The sequence below is a fragment of the Crinia signifera genome, chromosome 6 (genome assembly GCF_055691185.1).
Source record: "Crinia signifera chromosome 6, ASM5569118v1, whole genome shotgun sequence".
Taxonomy (NCBI): domain Eukaryota; kingdom Metazoa; phylum Chordata; class Amphibia; order Anura; family Myobatrachidae; genus Crinia; species Crinia signifera.
Window position 1 is genome coordinate 271,264,888 of NC_139222.1, and position 11,963 is coordinate 271,276,850.

Below are 11,963 nucleotides of genomic sequence, written 5' to 3' on the forward strand. Positions count from 1 at the left end.
CTCCCCCATCATGGAGCAGTTCAACTTCAGGTGGCCGGGCTTGCTGGACTGCGCAAAGCTGCCCAACAAGAACAACCCCAACTACCTGTGCATGGAGGCGCCCAACAACGGCTCGGATGAGGTGCCCCGGGGATCCAGCATCCTGCCCCCCATCTTCCGGCCGCGGTCGTCTCCCCTGCTGCATCTGATCCCGGCTCCCCTGCCCACAGCGAAGCATGCCGCCTGGATTATAGGCTGGCTGTCCAGGTACGGGGGGGGGGGGTGCTGCCTTGGACCGAGCTGCCCAGGTTCCAGGGGAGGGGGGGGACCAGTGTGGGGTCCTAAATACCGTTTCAGACACGAACTGACCGCTCTGAAACGTGTATGACCCTGCTTTTTAAACGTTTCCAAAAAACTTTTTTTGGAAATGGTAAAAATCACTGTGCAACTTTCAGACCGCACAGAATACCGGTTTAAAATGGTTAAAAATCGGCAATATACCGGTTATTTAGTGCGGTCTGAAAGGGGCATTACTTACCATGAGGTGGGAGGATGTGAGCTTAGAAAGTGCAGTACTGGTTCTATTATGTCTGTGTATATATTTATTTATTATGCAATGTTTAACCTTCTCCTGACCACTTATCTTATTTACAGTCTTCAACCTGTGGCCCTCCAGATGTTGTGGAACTACATGTCCCGACATGCCGTGACAGTTTTGGCATGCACGTTATAGAAAAAAATGTGGCAATGCATGCTGGGACATGTAGTTTCACAACATCTGGAGGGCCACAGGTTGAAGATCCATGCTATAGACCATCTGTCCCGGTAAATATTAATACTGTATTCCATACAGCATCCAGTGTATAAAAGACTAATTTCAGGGCTGTTACCGCTCCCCCAGACTACGGTACTTACTCCAGTGTGCTGCAGAGTGGGAGACTTTGGATTACATTTGGAAACCTCCCTCTAAAAATCCTGCGTTTGCCACTGGCTTTACATTACCGAGAGTCATATGATAAATGTACAAAGATATATGTGCGGTTTGCATGCCACTCGCTGCACAGCGTCTCCATTGACTCTCCATCGGTGTGCCTACATTGACCTCTACTACCATCGGTGTGCCAACATCGACCTCTGCTACCATCGGTTCCTATCCACACTTAGAGGGTGATTCTGATTGTCTCACTAATCAGATCTTATCGCAGTACAAATTTGTTCTCAAAATGGACAAGATCATGTGCACTGCAGGTGGGGCAGATGTAACATGTTACATGTTACATCTGTTACATCTGCCCCACCTGCAGTGCACATGGGGCCTTATTTTGGTCAATGCGTAAATTTCCGAATTCTTTCGGATGGCGTTTTTTAGCCGTCTGCGCATGCGTGGGCAACGCTATGCGCATGTGCCACGCACGGTCTCCATACTCGTTCTCACTAATACCGTACAGAAATGTGCACTGCATTCACTCGGGAAATATGGGCGTAATATGGGCGTCATTCGGAACTACACAGGGGCGTAGTTTCAAAGTAGGCTAAACTGGGCGTAAACATGGGCGTACACGGGGGAGTGCACTCATTCTGGTAGGCGTGCATTCGGACAGAACACCGACTGCAAACGAACCAACAGGCAGGAAATATGCGGTCTTCATAAGCAAGTTTCACTTTGCGGACACCACTCGGTCATGCGCTAGGCATTCGGATCGCCCAATTAGTACGGCCGCACCTGAACCACTGTCAGCTGAACACAATACAATCCACTCCTTTACTCATTACTCATTAATGACACTCTTTAACTTCACTTCACATGATGTAAGGGTTAATGTAAAGTAGTAGTAATGTGTTTAAGTATCTATTAGGATTTAATTGATTCCAATTACAAACAAACAATTTTTAATGAAGTAGCCTAATTGCATAAGTGTGTCATGTGACAGATTTATGAGTTCAGAGAATAGTCGTGAGTTTTGCGGAAATACACCGCATCGGTGCGTACGTGCAGCTTCACGTCCGTTCTGACGCTGTAAGACCGTGCAGAATCTTTGTGTGGCCAACGCACACGCACGGTTTGGATGTTGTCCGTAAACACACCCTTTTCTTAGAGAGCGAGTCCGTCCATATGCGGAGGACCTGTGGGCGTTTCTTCTAACAATGTCCGCACAGCGTGGCGTGCGTTCCGCTCCAAAAGAATTCTGAAATTTACGCACCAACCAGAATAACCTCCTTGGTTTTGCCCATTTTGAGAACAAATTTGTACTGCGATCAGATCTGAATAAGGGGGAGTGGATCTGTAGCGCTCGGGATAGTGTTTATGTGTGTTGTCTACACAGGCTGCCTGATGATAGAGGGTTCCCGCCCTCAAAGTTAAACAGTTAAACAAGAAGAAGAAAAACCATCGGCGCCAGTGTATACAGTAATTTTAAACAACACTTTAATTAATCATAAAATGAATTGCATGCATGCAAGAATAACATATAAAATAGATTTTAATTGAGACCTTATGCATAAAAATTATTATACACACAAATAGCCAGCTTTTCTAGTGTCCCTTATGGGAATAAATGTCCACATGCTTAAAAAGCCTTAAGTCCTCCCAGTGGAAATAATTGTGAAGATGGATACTCACACTTGGTTTACCAGTGGGGACAATCAGCAGTGTCTATTAGGACAAATGGGCAGAATTGTTCGCTGTAGCTTATTGAGTGCTGCCGTGAGCTGCAGATAAATCAGTCAGGGCGAGATGTATTAAAATACATCGCCGCCCTTCGCGCACCCCCCCCCCCCGCTGCGATGCCAGCGCATATATGCGGCTGGCATCGCGGTGCGGTGACGGAGGCCCCCCACGATACCTGTACTGTGGTGTGCGGGGGTCTCCGTCACCTTCCTGCCGCCTCCTGCTCCCCTCACGCCGGGGACAGCTAAGCAGGCTGTCCCCGGCGCCTCCTCCTCCCCCTGCAGCCAGAAGGACGTCCGGCTGCGTCACTAAGGGGAGGAGTGGTTTACCTTCCGGGGTCCAGGAGGACCCTTCAGGAAGGTAAGCCAGAGGGGGGGGGTCGGCGAGGCGGCGGGTTTGCGTCGGAGGCGGCGAAAAGAAGCCCATAGGCTTCTATAGGGTATCGCCACCTTTGGGTATCGATGCGGCCGGGTACAATGCGGTATCGGTGCGGTCGGGTTTTGATACATCAGAAAATGCGGGAAAACCGGGGTTTTACAGCATTTTCAGTTTAATACATCTCAATTTGCGGTCCTCTCTCCTCCAGATAGTATCAACTGTGTGCAGGCTGGATTTGAGACGGGTCGCCCGTTCGCAGCAGGTACGCACCCCCGTTGTAGTGAGAGGGCACACCTCTGTCGGATGCCGCCTTGAAGTTTGGGCTGTGTGCGCACTCCTCCGGCTGAGTACAAGCCAGGAGCACCCATGTGCAGCTGGTGCGCAGCTCTGTTGGTAGTAAGAGAGCACACCTCTGCCGGATGCCACCTGGATGTTTAGGCTAGGTGCGCACTCCTCCTATGCCCGCAGCGGGGTGATGCTGCAATCAGCTAAGCCGGGACCAGTCGTGTATCAGACTGGCAGTGCAGAAGGTCCTTGGTCCCACAGGTCACCGGCCAAAGTACTCAGGGCCTCCTCAAAAAACGCATTTCGCCGCGCTCAGGGTGGCTTTTTCAAGCGCGGCGAAACACGTTTTTTGAGGAGACCCTGAGTACTTTGGCCGGTGACCTGTGGGAGGAGAGGGGACTGCAAATTGAGAGTGGCGGTACCCCCATCCACACTGACTGATTTATCTGCAGCTCACAGCAGCACTCAATAAGCGAACAATTCTGCCCATTTGTCCTAATAGACACTGCTGATTGTCCCCACTGGTAAACCAAGTGTGAGTATCCATCTTCACAATTTAAACCTATTTTATATGTTATTCTTGCATGCATGCAATTCATTTTATGATTAATTAAAGTGTTGTTTAAAATTACTGTATACACTGGCGCCGATGGTTTTTCTTCTTAGATCTGAATAAGGGCCATTATGTTTAAGGAGCACTACAACTACGATGGTCATTATGTATTCACGTGGCTCTAATAAGTCTCCACCCTAACACCAATAATTTGAGACAAGGAAATATCCCCCTTTCCCTATCAAAGAATTGTTAAGGCCCAACCAACGCCAGTCACAGCTGTTGTCACGTAGCACAAACCTTAATCACCATAGACAGTATAAAGTAATGAGAACTATTTATTTAATAGACACGCGGTTATTTTACCAAACCACAATTTTCACACAAAAAAAAATCTGAAGCTTTCAAAATGTTCTTAAGTTAATGATCAGAGGCGCCAAAATACAATCCCCTCATGGGTTTCGCTTTTAACTTATAGGACCACATGACTAAAGAGCATTTAACACCTCTCAGATCCTCGTTGACTTTATCCCCTGTGGAACAATCCACAATTTCCCCCTGCCGTGACCTTAAAGCCCGCCTCACGTAAACAGCAGTTTCCTAGAGGGCGTAACACTATTAGGATCAATATACATCCACCAATTCTTTCAACTGAAACCTTTGTACAATGCTACAAACCTGCATTATTCTTCCAGTTTATGTTAAAGTAGGAAGCAATCCGTCTCTTCACCCCGCCATCCAAGGGACTCATTGACGCTGATTAAAAGGACTTGAACTCTGACGCCCCTTCTGCTAAATCTTGTGTCCTAATTAACCCTTTGAGTGCCAAGTGAATTTGTCAAAAATTGGTGCGAAAAATTGGCAAGCAAACGTTTGTATTCATCACGACCTGTAATATTTACCTTATATAGGAAATATTATATTTTTGTACACAACATTTTTTATTTGAATTTATATAACAAATGTGAGCGACGAGAGGGCAACACTCAATACTGACATTTGAGTTACTATAAGCCAAAATCTCTTCAAAACCACATATTGGAAACAAGCTGTACTGTAGAAGAAAAGGCGAACGTTCTCTTCAACCTCCTAAAGGGGGTGATTCTAGTTCTCTCACAATAAAGCAAGTTCAGCGCCGTCCCGATGTTTTGGGGCTCATGGTCTATTATGCACATGTGCAGCCCCCCTTTGCGAATGGTTTTGGCAAACATCGGGACGGGTGTGGATGGTGGCGGGAATGGGGCTTGCCCATAGGTACCCCTAGCATTTTATGGGACATCACTGGACGTCACGGGAGTGCATTCCCCAATATGAGACTATCCGAGCATTTAAAGATCCAGGATTCCAATCGGGCATCTAACATCACTGTGGAGGAACGCCACCTTTCTAAACTCTGCCTACATTAGGATCAAGCGAACCCCCTTCTGCTTCATCTATTCCAGCATCTTGGAGGAACGCCACCCCCATTATTCAATTGGAGGAAGCATTTAAAAGGGCGTCACTGCACTACATACCACTCGGATCAACTTTTTTAGGCCCAAAATGAGGGACGTTGCACTGACTGAGGTGACGTTATTACCATTCTGGATGCAGCTATCTATACACAATTTTTTGCTAATTTTTTTAGCTTTTTTTATTAATTAAACTTTGTTCTTTTTAAGTACATATGTATTAAGGTACTTGTGTATTATAGCGATTTTTGCCCCCTATGCGATGAAAGATCGTATAAGCACCATAAAGGGTGCTTTTAAGCACCCTAATGGGTGCTTACAATGTGAAATGCACCCCCACGCCACCCCCCCACTATAAACGTCAACCCGAAGCGTGGCGAGCGCTGCGAGCCCGCGTGGCGAGCGCTGCGAGCCCGCGAGGGGCGGCGGTACGCGTCCTCTGACCTTTTCATACCCTCACTATCCACGTCAGCGTGGAGTTGAGAATAGAAAGTGTGGCGAGCGCAGCGAGCCACCGAGCCCGAAGCGTGGCGAGCCCCGCGAGGGGACGCGGATACCTTCACAGGTATCGAAGTCCCCTCGCGGGCTTCACAGGTATCCGCGTCCCCTCACGGGGCTCGCTGCGCTCGCCACGCTTCGGGCTCAACTTTTATAGGGGGGGGGGGGGGTGGCGTGGGGGTGCATTTCACATTGTAAGCACCCATTAGGGTGCTTATACAATGTTTAATCGCATTGCATCGCATTGTATGGCATTGTATGCCATGTGCAATGTCATATAATTTTAAAATTGTATGACATTGTACAGTATCGCGCGATATCGCGTCGCATCGCATACCATCGCATGCCTTATGGTATGCGATGAGATGGGCGCCGCCAAAATACACAAGTACCTGTATTAATAAATGCACACCATTTACTTTTTGTTAATTTAACACATTGTATTACAGTTTTTTATTCGTTATCATCTGTACAGCGCAACCACCACCATATACGTAGGGTACAGAGACTGGGCAACTGCAAGGGATTCATGAAGATCTCAGTAACACGCTCACTGCAGAGCAACAAGAAGCAATAAAGATATTATGACACACGGAGCGTGAGCAGGAGTGACGCTGGTTGAGGACCACGTGGAGGAGATGCCAGGCTTCCATTCCCAGGAGGAGGATCAGACCCTACACATAGAGACAGAAATAGAATAGACAGTGGAGAACAATGAGGATCTGGAAATCAGCCAGAGACTATATTATCCCAGTGTTTCCAGTATTCCTGAAGCTGTATTACTTGTTATATGACCTTTATATTACCATTATCCCAATTATTATTATTACTAAATCTTATTTCATTCTGGAACAAACACATGGGGCCCAAAGGCCCAAACTTTCTCTTCCGGGTTCCAGCAGTGCTACCACGTAAGCGCTGTTAGCGGGCCACGCGTGTTGCTGGGGTGGGTCGTGCACACAGAATTTATGCAAAGGGGCTTTGCCCGTTGCCCGGTTTACACTCCTAAATACTCTATTTCTCTGGAAATACAGATTCGGCCAAGTGGCATCTGACTCAGATTAAAACAAACAAAAGCAACATTGTGCAGTCTCCTCTGCCCATGTCCTGTATGCAAAAACCTGCTGTCTGCATCCGCAAAGAGTGTTCCGTGCGTGTTCCGTGTATCCAAACCTTCATTCCTATGTACAGTATGTAGACAAAAGTGATTGGACAGCCCCCACCACCACCACTAACCAATTCTAGTAAAATGGTGTGTTCCTGCAGCAGACAGGTGTTTGTGAAGATATAACTGTGAGATGGGCACAGATTAGATTAGATGAAATGTCTTGCTGGAAGTAGCTAAGTAAGTTTTAAAAGGGCATCATCATAATAGGCTGTTTTAGCGGGGCGTCGCCGCCGCGCATTGTCCTATTTTAAAGTGCAAAATGCGCCTTGCCCCTCCAGCAGTGCCCTGCTAGAACAGCCTGCTGCCAATGTGCACGGGGAAGCCCAGAGCACATGTTGAAGCCCGCCCACTTTGGTGACGTGGCAGGCTGGCCCCGCCCCCTTTGGTGATGTCCTGCCTACCCACTTTGGTGATGTTGCCACCCGGGCCCACCCCCTTTGGTGACATGATTTGCACTCTTCAGATCAAATGGACATGTTTCACACTTGCCAGGAGAACGTCTAATGCCAGATTGTACAGTAAAGCATGCAGGTGGTGGCGTTCCGCTGTTTCCGCTGGTTTGGCACGGGTCCGTAATGCATAGTCAGAGTAACTCTGAGTACTGATGTTCTCGATAACTCTGTACTCTTTACATTGTGGCAGTTCTACAGAAATTACCAATGTTTTATCAGGACAACAATGCCCCCATGCTATGTTTCCAGGGCAATGTTGGACTGGTACAGAAAATCCAATAACTCAAATGGACTGGCCAGGTCTTGGAGCAATTGGTGCGTCCTTGGCCGACCTGCCCTTCTTTAGTGTCACAGTTGGTCACCATACTTACGGCGGAATGGCAAAACTTACCACCTGCTGTTGTCCAGGAAGGCGTGGCCAGTTTACAAGAAGAGTGTCTGCAGTAATCACATGGTGGACCTACACAGTAAAAAAAAATACAATCTCTTTGATCTGTTTGCTGTCAGTGTCCAATCACATTTGCCTACTCTATGTGGTGTACCGGGAGCTGGTGAGAATTAAGGCATTCTGACACTTTGATATAATTGAGTAGAAATAAGTGCACACTATGCAGGAATGTACAGGCCTCGCCGCCTATCACCCTGATCCCGCCACAGTTGCTTCTTCAACTTATAGAAGGGAACAGTTATGCCCCTTTCAGACCGCACTTTTAAAACGGTAAATTGCCGTTTTTTTACCGTTTTAAAACGGTAATGTGTGCGGTCTGAAAGGTCCAGTCCCACTTAACCGGTTAGAAAATGCCGTTTTTTCTAACCGGTTAAAATGCAGGGTCCTACCCGTTTCTGAACCGGTATTTTAGCGCAAAAATCGGCTCAGAAACGGTATTTAGGACCCAGCCAATGAGCTGGGTCCTAAATTCAGCACAGTGAATACTTAATGAGCGCTCATTAAGTATTCACAGCACTGGAGCCCCCCCCCCGCGCGTGTCGACACCCCCCGCGCGCGTGTCGACGCCCCCCCCCGCGCGGGTCGACGGCCCCCCGCGTGTCGACCCCCCCCCCGCGCGTGTCGGCGCGCCCCCCCCCCCCCCGTGTCGACTTACCCCGTGCCGGTATCTCCGTTGTGGTTCCCGGCACTGCAGCTCAGTATGCTCGGAAAGCACTTATGAAAAAAGTGTCTTTCAGAAAATGGCTGCCCCCCATACGGAAGACAGTTTTTTTAAACAGGGTTTCCTATGGGGCAGCCATTTTCTGGAAGACACTTTTTTCATAAGTGCTTTCCGAGCATACTGAGCTGCAGTCCACAACGGAGGTACCGGCACGGGGTAAGTCGACACGGGGGGGGGGGGGCGCCGACACGCGCGGGGGGCGTCGACATGCGCGGGGGGGCGTCGACATGCTCTCGGTCGACACGCGAGGGGGGGGGGGAGCTGCACGGAGGGGAGGGCTGAAGGCTGCACTGGCTTTGACCCTGTATTTGGAAAGTTTCCAAAAACGGGTCTGCCAGTGTCAAAAAATCGGCACTTAAACGGTAATATACCGTTTAAGTGCTGCGGTGTGAAAGGGGTTTTATCTGGCAGACCCGTTTTTGGAAACGTTTCCAAATACAGGGTCAAAGCCAGTTATGCGGTCTGAAAGCAGCAATAGGGAAGAGCATAGGAGAATATGTGTTTATGAATAGGAAGGACTGGATGAAAGGACTGGGGAGGAAGACTTGGGAGGGTATAACAAAGAGCACAAAGAGACTCGGCAAGCGTGACGCGTACAGGGTAAAAGGGGAGCTATTAATAACCTACACACACAATCCCTCTGTATCTAATACAGGAACATTCGTTTTACATTTCAGTTTCTTAATCCCTGATCAGACCCTTCTCTCTCACACAGACCCCTCCATAACTTTGCTAAGCCCACCTAATCAGGGTTGGGATTGTTTGGTCTACAGCAAGTTGGTTGACAAGCATTAGTTCGACACCGTTAGGTTCTAGGTCGACATGGGTCTATGTCGATAGGGGTCTAGGTCGACATGGGTCTAGGTCGACAGGTCATGAGGTCGACACAAGCATTCAGTCGACAGTGTCTAGGTCAACAGACAAAAGGTTGACATGGGGTTTTCACTGTTTTTTTACCCGAATGTCAACACAGTCGACATGGACACAGTTTCCAGTGCACCGCATCCCCTCGCATCGCTTGCTTCGCTCACGATGCTTCAGGCACGGTGCCTTGATGCGCTCGGCACACTTTTTTATTCTCCCAACACACCCTAGTGGGTGGTAGGGCATGAAATAGCGCCTGTCGGCACATGTCGGCTAAAAAAAAAGTGAAAAACCCCATGTAGACCTTTTGACTATCGACCTAGACACTGTCAACCGAATGCTTGTCGACCTAATGACCTGTTGACCTTGACCCATGTTGACCTAGAACCATGTCGACCTAGAAGGGGAATTATAGACCTCAGTGGACACCGTTCCTAATATGAAATGATGAAATAATAAAGAAGGAATATTACGCAGTGTCCGAAATAATATCGCAACAAGCGCACATCATCTAACTGACAGTTGCTACAAGACGCCGCACATGCACTTTTAATTGCACTGTAATCACTTGTTTAATGTTGTATGTTGTTTGTAATATTTCGCAGTTTTTAACAAATAAATAATAAAAGGTAATTTGGTACTTATGTAATATCTGGGCTCCAGTTTTTCTTATGAGACCGCGTCCACTCGCCACGCTTCGGGCACGGTGGCTCGCTGCGCTCGCCACACTATATAAAATCAACTCCATGCGTAGTTGGATAGTAGGGGTATGAAAAAATGGGGTGCATTTAACATGGGAGCCCAGATAATACATAAGTACCGGTAATTTTTATGATTCAATTCTCTTTAACTGGTGCACCACAAATGACAAACCTTTTTCCTTAACTACCAAACTGAAGATTAATGTAGCAGGGCCAAAGCAGCAGAGCCAGATTAAATAGGAGCGCAGGGTATGCTGTACTCCGGGCCCCCTTTGTCAGGGGGCTCCCTGGCTGAAGCACCCTGAAATAGCTTTCCCTCTTATGCAGCAGCTGGAACAGGCAGTCAGAAGGAGAGTAGGACAGTCATTTTACAACCCTGGATCCACCCACTCATCAGGAGGAGGCAGGTTGAAGGTCACTTGGAGGTCATTTAGGCCATTTGGACCTAGCATCCACCCTCTGGAATTGTCAGTCTTGCCAGATGCTCCCCACCAGGGCTGTCATCAGGGAATTTGGGGCCCAGGACTCATTTCCAGTCCAGGCCCCGGGCCCCTCCTCCTTACTCACTTGACTTAACCATCCTCTGAGCTGCAGCCTGAAGGTCCCAGAGCACAGGCTTCTTCAATTCAGGATACCGGCGGCCAATTAAAATGCAGCCCCGGCTGGTGAACCAATCAGCACTTGCGTACCCACAGGAGCTCTGATTGGCTAAAAAGCCAGTGCAGCATTTTAATTGGCTGCCGGCATCCTCAGGTTGAAAAAGCCTGCGCTCTGGGACCTACTTTGTTCAGCGCACTAAGCACAGCACCGCAGAGGCAGTCGGGGGGTTTGCTGTGGGCAAAATGAGCTGCAAGAGGCCGGGACAGTTGTAACCACAGCACCCCCCCTATTGGCAGCCCTGCACCCCACAACTAGATATAGCAATAGGGACCCCCTAAGTGAAGCCTTGAAGGAACGCTTGGGGTCTTACCCATGTATTTGCAAATATTTGTAACCAAGATCTATTAATTCTTCTAGAAGGTGCTAAATAAATAATAAGTAGAATCTGATTGGTTGCCATGAGCAACATCTTATCTTCAATAGAACTCCCATCTTAGTAACTTTATCGCTAAGAGTCTTTTCCGGCCCTCATATACCATGAGGCATATTTTCCATACAGACAGCAAGTACACAGGAAAAACTAATTCTTCCAATGTCAGTCTCATTATAAAACTAGCAAAAGCCATTGAGCCTCTTCTCCTTCCCAAACATAATGGCTGCATGAATCACGTCTGTAAATGTTACAGGCCTCGGTGCCCTGCAGAAATCAACCTATTTGTTCAAAAGATTATGTCAGTTGCAAGTTACATACCATTGCTACACAAAGCGCGTGTTCAATCTCAGGGATAAACACCCAATGTTCTTATTAACACCCCAAAACAAAGCAAGAAAGGGCCATTCTGCTTAGCAAATCTACTCTTTTATACAGGCAACACCTAAATAATTGGACAATAATGCAGATTTGCTAAACTCGCACAGTAAATTCGGGGCATTTTAGGACAAGCCCTCATTACTCTAACCAATTTATATTGCCCTAAGGAAGGACAAAAACTTTACTTTCTACAGTTTCTAAACATCTTCATAAAGTGGGGGAACTGTGCTATTATGTAATACTGTGCTGATGACATCACCAGTGACATCACACATAACCTGAAGCATGTTGAGCTTTGATTGGGGTTGACAAAGTGATATCACACAACGTAGATCCAATTGCAACATAAAGGGGCTGATTCTGTGCAGGAGTCATTGGGTAGATGT

At 47.7% G+C, this 11,963-nt stretch overlaps 1 long non-coding RNA gene across 1 annotated transcript; it reads right to left on the reverse strand.

The window, feature by feature from the left end:
- Positions 1–6,227: 6,227 nt before the first annotated feature.
- LOC146007281 (uncharacterized) lies at positions 6,228–11,750 on the reverse strand. Its single transcript, XR_014444314.1, has 3 exons — positions 11,518–11,750; positions 7,824–7,892; positions 6,228–6,486 (listed from the first exon to the last, which is right to left on the reverse strand). It is a non-coding gene; the product is annotated as an uncharacterized LOC146007281 (long non-coding RNA).
- Between the last annotated feature and the right edge of the window lie 213 nt (positions 11,751–11,963).